Below are 7,480 nucleotides of genomic sequence, written 5' to 3' on the forward strand. Positions count from 1 at the left end.
CGGAAAACAGACAAGGAAATATAACATAAAATCAATTTCATTGTTGGTAGTAATTTATTTGTTACTGGTCGTAGGACAAATATAGCATACGTTAACATTTTCCAATTAACTCGTTTGTTTACATTTCTTAATTATCGACTATCGAGCTTTTTATCTATGGATTTTTTTTTATCTATGAATTTATTTATGAATACCCGTATTTATTGCACTCGATGTGTTCTGATTTTACGTATGAAAATTCATGTTACGCAGTGACGTCTATTTTAGAGTTTTTTTTTTTTTTTTTTTTAACCATATTTACTAAATAGAATCATTAGCAATCACCAAAATGTTTTTGTATATTATGGTTTGATATATGTTGACAGATAGGGATAAAAAGCTTAAAAGCTTGTGGCGAAATTACACTGAATATTTCATGAGGCTTACGTATGGGTTGCAGATGGGAAGAGAAAGTATTATATACATAATGCGATTATTTTGCTAACGGAGCAAAATAATGTAGTACCCCCTCTCTCTCTCTGATTTAAAATTATATTAAATCTCTCTCTCTCTCTCTCTCTCTCTCTCTCTGGTTTAAAAAGATTATGTCATAGCGCGCTCTCTCTCTCTCTCTCTCTCTCTCTCTCTCTCTCTCTCTCTCTCTCTCTCTCTCTTTGTAGTTGATTATACAAAATCTCTAATTTCTATCACACTGTACGGTAGATTGTATCAGATCCATTTGCTTTATTGATTTCTTACATCGTGAACGATCCTATTTCCAGCCTTGCGACTAAATTCCCTTACCTTACGACATTTTGCTTTCCTTTGACTATACGTCGTCTCCTGCCTGATTACAAGTGTTTGGCTTTGAGAAGCCCGTGATGGCAAGTGCTTTCATATTGCGGCCATTATGGGTAAAGGAATGTCTCTCTTTGTTAGGGTTCCAAGCCAGCTGAGCTTCTACCCGGCAGGCCACTCCGTGTATGTCATTTTGATGATGCTACATCTCTATTCGCTTCAGTTCACAGGAAAAAGGACCGATTGTTCGTATGTTCGCCAGATTCATCTGATAAGAACCATCAAGAGTGAATGCGGATGCTACAGCGGTTGATTTTCATTCAACTTCCCAGGCAGAGAAAGAGAGAGATAGAGAAAGATTCTGAAAAACAGTTTATTGAACAGAGAAATCAAAGCCACCTCGACCTTGCCTTTCTTCCACCACCTGAATAGTACATTCACCAATCCCAGTCAAGACCTGACCTCAGATCAGGATTTTTGTAGTTGTTAATGAGGGGAAATAGTACCAAGTCACAGCTTTTATTTGGAGGAATTTGAAAGGAAGTCCTGGCAACAATGGGAAGTACCGGACGTTTAACTTTTATTTATATAAAAGCTAAAGCTATTCTTACGGGCCCATTAGATACCAAATTCTAGTTGAAGCTTATATATATATTATATATATATATATATATATATATATATATATATATATATATATATATATATATATATATATATATATACATACAGTACGAACAGGAGGACGAAAAGTTGATGCATCTTTCAACTTTTACTTCTAGCCAACGTTTCAATGCATAGCTTCATTATCAAGGCTGAAACTCACACACACGTGTTTATAAACACCGATAACGTAAACATCGCAGTCATGTTTTCATCAAAATACACAACCAATAGACAACTCCTTTCCCTTTGGCACCTTATTGAAGAGGCTAGAAAAAACTCACTATTATAGAACATATATACGTTGCGAATAACAGCTCAATGTATAAGATCCTTCAAGGTGGTCTTTTAATGAATATTCATCGCAAAAAAAACATTCATTCCTGTACATTTTCGTAATCGTGCTACGAACAACTGAATGGATCAGCGCAAAACTCTGCAATGCTTTAAATCATGACGTAAGCTCGGCATTTGGTAAAGCACCAGATATTGTGTTGATGAATGTATTTCGACATACTGCTTTCTGGATACAACTTTATCCCCACCGTCCTAACATTTTGAATTCATCGGGTCATTCGGCTGCATATCCGGTCACGGATATCCCGGACAGGGGGACAAATGAGACGATTTGCGAAAGGCGTTCGTAAGACTAGAGGGGTCGAAAGGTCACTGAAAGGGCACCAGAGAGCAGGAGTCGTTTCGGGGAATGGCGGAAGTTGAGGGAAAAGAGGAAGGATAAAGAACGAACATGAATTCTCAAGGGAGGAAAGAAAATGGAAGATCTGATACGCATTTTAATGAATTGACTGATGGTCCTTTTAAAAAAACGTTTTTCGACTGGTAGATGGTAATTCGTCTGAACTAAAATATCTTTTACTATGTTCATGTGACTGAAATCTACTCCTGTCAGATTATGAAGGGAAATAACTGATGAGACGTCAGTCAAAAAACAAAAAAAAATAAACTATTCCTCCGAAAACTTGACGCCTAAGTGCTAGGGTATTCATACAACCCGTAACTGGCACTAAGGTGTGGAATGTGATATATCCCGCAAGCGCTGTGTGCACTTGAGCGATGTATATACAGATTACCGGTGAAATTACCGAGGTTCTCGACCCGGTAAATAAATGATACGATTTAGTAATTCGCAGGAGAAAAATTAGTCTTTTTATCAATTCTCACCTGATTACATCAATACGCTTCATAAACACCTATGCATATTCCCATACAGTCGCATCTGAATCGTAAAATGTAATAGGAAATGTGTGGAAAATAAGTTCTCGTATTTCTAGTTGAGTTGAGGGCAAATACGCCTCAGTGACGTGGTCGGTTTGGTCTTGTCCTGCCACCTCGGTGGCCGCGAGTTCAATTCTCGGGCATTCCATTGAGGGGTCAGAGATGTGTATTTCTGGTGATAGAAGTTCACTCTCGACGTTGGTCCCGTTGCTGAATAACCTCTGGTTCCATGCAACGTAAAAACACCATACAAACAAACAAACAAACAATACGTCATGACACGAGAGATGATTTTTACCATATAAAAGAAATGATTATTTCATACAAGGAGCAATTAAGATTTTAAAATGTCTTCTCTCATGTTATTGCAGGTGGGAATGCGTCTCATTTCAGTGTGGACAGCTAAGGGTCATGAAATTCGAGATGTATGATTTATAATATAGGTCTTCGCTTGGTTTATGTTTGTGACGTCACCTTTTTAGTTGAAAATGTCAAAGGAGACTATAGTAGATTCACATCAACCGTGCATTTGACGTCTAGGCCAGTCCCGTACGACGCTCCTGATTGGGTGTTGATAAGCCAATCACAGGGCTGGAAACTCTCAGTCTCTCTTGAGAGTTCACATGGGTAGGATCTATGTTCCACCTCTCCTGAGGGATACGTCTTTCAAAAGTATCCTTTAGGAGAAGTGGAACATACATCATGCCTATGTGAACTCTCTTGAGAGACTGAGAGTTTCCAGCTCTGTGATTGGCCTATCAACAGCCAATCAGGAGCGTCGTAAGGGATTGGCCTAGACACCGGATGCACGGTTGATGTGAAACTCCAATTCTCTTCAAATGAGATTCGAGTTTTCATTTTCCTCCATTTACAAAATATTTCATCAGTTCAGCGCTGCATTCACTACCCCCAAAAACAGCGTGTATGAGACATAGATATTTATTCAACAGTTTAAAGTGTTGCAAGTAAAGGGAATTGCAAAATCACGCATATACTTTATAAGTATTTACTACGAAAATGACGATCGAGAGAAAGGACTTTAACCTCAGGTCGGGACTTGTGTAATAAAGCTTTAATCCTGTGACCATTATCTTTCACTGGGTTTTTTTATGTTACTACATCAAAAGAACTCATAAGCTCTCTCTCTCTCTTCTTTTTTTTCACACCTAGCAAAGCTGAGGCTGCAATTTCATAGGTTAAGAGAAGAAGGATATTTTCTCTCTGCTGTTGATTTGATACTGAAAGCTGCATGACTCGTATTGGAAAAAGGCGTGATCCGACCTCCAGCTCACTCGGACCGCGTGCTAAAATCTACGGTCAAATAGCGCGTTGTTTCACCAACGGAAATTAAAATAAAACTCTATATTTTATTATAAATAATTGTCCTATACTGTCTAACATTAACATTATTTATTTTTTACATTTTCATTCTAATAAATAAATCATAAATATCCTATCCTAAAATTCCTGCATCTTTAACTCGATGCGAAACACCTTTTTTTAGACATTTTTAGTCTTTTCTATCGGGGCTTTCTTTCCCCCCTCCCAACAAGAACAACAACAGCAAGAACAATAACAACAACAAAATAGTTTGTAGGCTTACTCCCCGAGTAAGCGTAAAGTTTTCGTCTTTGAAAGACGAGAAGGGAGGCTGGTTCATAAGCCCCATCTTTGTTCCTCAATAAGTCTTAGGCAAGTTTATTTCAAATTTGACGAACGACTGATTCTTATCTCGTATTGAATGGACTCAGGACGGAAGTGAGTTCACGGTTCGTTAAACTTCCAAAAGTCATTTGAATCAGTGATTCATCGTCTCAGGTCATGAATCGAAAATCATGTAATTAAACAACTTGCTTGTTTAGCATCGAGTACAGTAGGTTCTCCTTAACGAAGTGCAACTATTATTATTATTATTATTATTATTATTATTATTATTATTATTATTATTATTACGGGTGACCTTCCGTGAATGCCAAAAGCAATATAGACCAGGAGACTTCACATACATTATTATTATTATTATTATTATTTTTATTTTTGCTCTATCAAAGTCCTCCAATTCGACAGGGTGGTATTTATAGTGTGGGGTTCCGGGTTGCATCCTGCCTCCTTAGGAGTCCATCACTTTTCTTACTATGTGTGCCGTTTCTAGGATCACACTCTTCTGCATGAGTCCTGGAGCTACTTCAGCCTCTAGTTTTTCTAGATTCCTTTTCGGGGATCTTGGGTTAGTGCCTAGTGCTCCTATGATTATGGGTACAATTTCCACTGGCAAATCCCATATCCTTCTTATTTCTATTTTCAGATCTTGATACTTATCCATTTTTTCCCTCTCTTTCTCTTCAACTCTGGTGTCCCATGGTATTGCGACATCAATGAGTGATACTTTCTTCTTGACTTTGTCAATCAACGTCACGTCTGGTCTGTTTGCACGTATCACCCTATCCGTTGCTGACCCATAATCCCAGAGGATCTTGCCTGCTCGTTTGTTTTCTATCACTCTCCCTCTGCCTTGGTGCTCGTACCACTTATTACTGCAAGGTAGCTGATGTTTCTTGCACAGGCTCCAGTGGAGGGCTTTTGCCACTGAATCATGCCTCTTTTTGTACTGGTTCTGTGCAAGTGCCGGGCATTCGCTTGCTGTGGTTTATGGTTTCATTTTTCGTATTGCACTTCCTAAATATGGGAGAGATGTTATTTCCGTCTGTCGTTCTTTGAACATATCTGGTTCTTAGGGCCTGATCTTGTGCCGCTGTTATCATTCCTTCAGTTTCCTTCTTTTAGCTCTCCCCTCTGTAGCCATTGCCAATTGTCATCGCTGGCTAGTTCTTTAGTCTGTCTCATGTATTGTCCGTGCATTGGTTTGTTGTGCCAGTCCTCTGTTCTGTCTGTCTTTCTCCTGTCTCTGTATATGGGCTTTGGGTTCGTCTACTTTTTATTAGTCCCTTCTTCCCATGCAATCTTAGCCACTCGTCTTCACTAGTTTTTCAGATATTGCCCCAGTGCTCTGTTTTCGATGTTGACGCAGTCCCTCTATACTTAGTAGTCCTCTCCCTCCTTCCTTTCGTGTTATGTATAGTCTGTCCGTATTTGCTCTAGGTGTAGTGCTTTGTGTATTGTCATATGTTTCCTGGTTTTTCTGATCTATGCTGCGGAGTTCTGCCTTCGTCCATTCCACTATTCCTGCGCTGTATCTGATTACTGGCACTGCCCATGTGTTTATGGCTTTTATCATATTTCCGGCATTGAGTTTTGACTTGAGTATCGCCTTGAGTCTCTGCATATATTCTTTCCTGATCGTGTCCTTCATCTCTTGGTGTTTTATATCCCCTCCTTCCATTATTCCCAGGTATTTGTATCCTGTCTCATATATGTGCTTGATGTTGCTCCCATCTGGTAGCTTTATCCCTTCAGTTCTCGTTACTTTGCCTTTTTGTATGTTGACTAAGGCGCATTTTTTCTATTCCAAACTCCATCCTGATGTCCCCAGATACAATCCTTACAGTCTGGATTAGGGTATCTATTTCCTTGATGTTTCTTACCATACAGCTTGATGTCGTCCATGAACATCAGAGGTTGATTCTGTGCCTCTTTTCTTGAGTTGGTACCCGGCATCATCTTCTGTAGTACTTTTTGTCATGGGAATCATGGCTACTACGAAGAGTAGTGGGGACAGTGAGTCGCCCTGGAAGATCCCTCTCCTGATATTAACCTCTGCTAGTCTTATTCCAGAGCTTGTAAGAATTGTATTCCAGTTGCGCATTGTATTTTTGAGGAAGCTGATGGTGTTTTCCTCTGCCCATATATATTCAGGCATTCTATTAGCATGTGTGTAGGTATCATGTCGAAGGCTTTCTTATAGTCTATCCAAGCCATGCTTAGGTTGGTTTTCCTTCTCCTACTGTTCTTCATTACCATTTTGTCTATCATTATTATTATTATTATTAATGACATTCAGTGAATGCCAAAAGCAATATATACCAGCAGGAGAGTTTCCAAACAATATTATTATTATTGATAACCACTGGTGAATGTCAAAAGCAATATAGACCAGAAGACTTCCAAAAACCACTCGACTTTCTGAATAGGTCGTTACCTTTGATGGCGCTTCTAAATGGAAACTCGTAAAGGACAAAACGACCATGACCACATAAACAGATAATATGAAACAAATCTGAAAAGAAGACGTTTTGGAAGAGAGAGAGAGAGAGAGAGAGAGAGAGAGAGAGAGAGAGAGAGAGAGAGAGAGAGAGAGAGAACGCTACTTTAATCCTGTCTTGGGAAGCGAGTCCCATAGAGATTATATAGATCTACAAGGCTTTCTCTTTTGAATGAAATGAGGTAGTAACTTCAACGGGACAAAGACAACGCAGATACAAAATGTATATAAAATCATATATATACTAACAACATCTGAAACCATTTTCAAATTGGTAAATTTCGAGAAATGTAAGTCACCAAATCTTCAGCCTTTATTGACTACCCTTTGTAAAACAGAATAAGCAAGACATCAAATCTTTGGCCTGTTTAGGCCAGCTTCCGCAAAACGAAGTAAGTCAAACATTTAAAACAGATCAGTGAGGACTTAAGAGAACCCAGGTCTTGCAAACGAGGCTAACTCCCAAAGTCGAAGGGAACAAGCCAAGATTAGGATCATCGTAAAATTTCCCTGGCCATAACTGTCGGAAAGAGAATTTGATTCGATATTCGTGACCTGCATTCCTATGAGAAGGAATGACATTCCAGATCAAGCACTGACCGCATTACTAGTTGCCGTATAAAACTTCTTGGGAACTGTTCGAAG

Source organism: Macrobrachium nipponense, chromosome 19 (assembly GCF_015104395.2).
Source record: "Macrobrachium nipponense isolate FS-2020 chromosome 19, ASM1510439v2, whole genome shotgun sequence".
Taxonomy (NCBI): Eukaryota; Metazoa; Arthropoda; class Malacostraca; order Decapoda; family Palaemonidae; genus Macrobrachium; species Macrobrachium nipponense.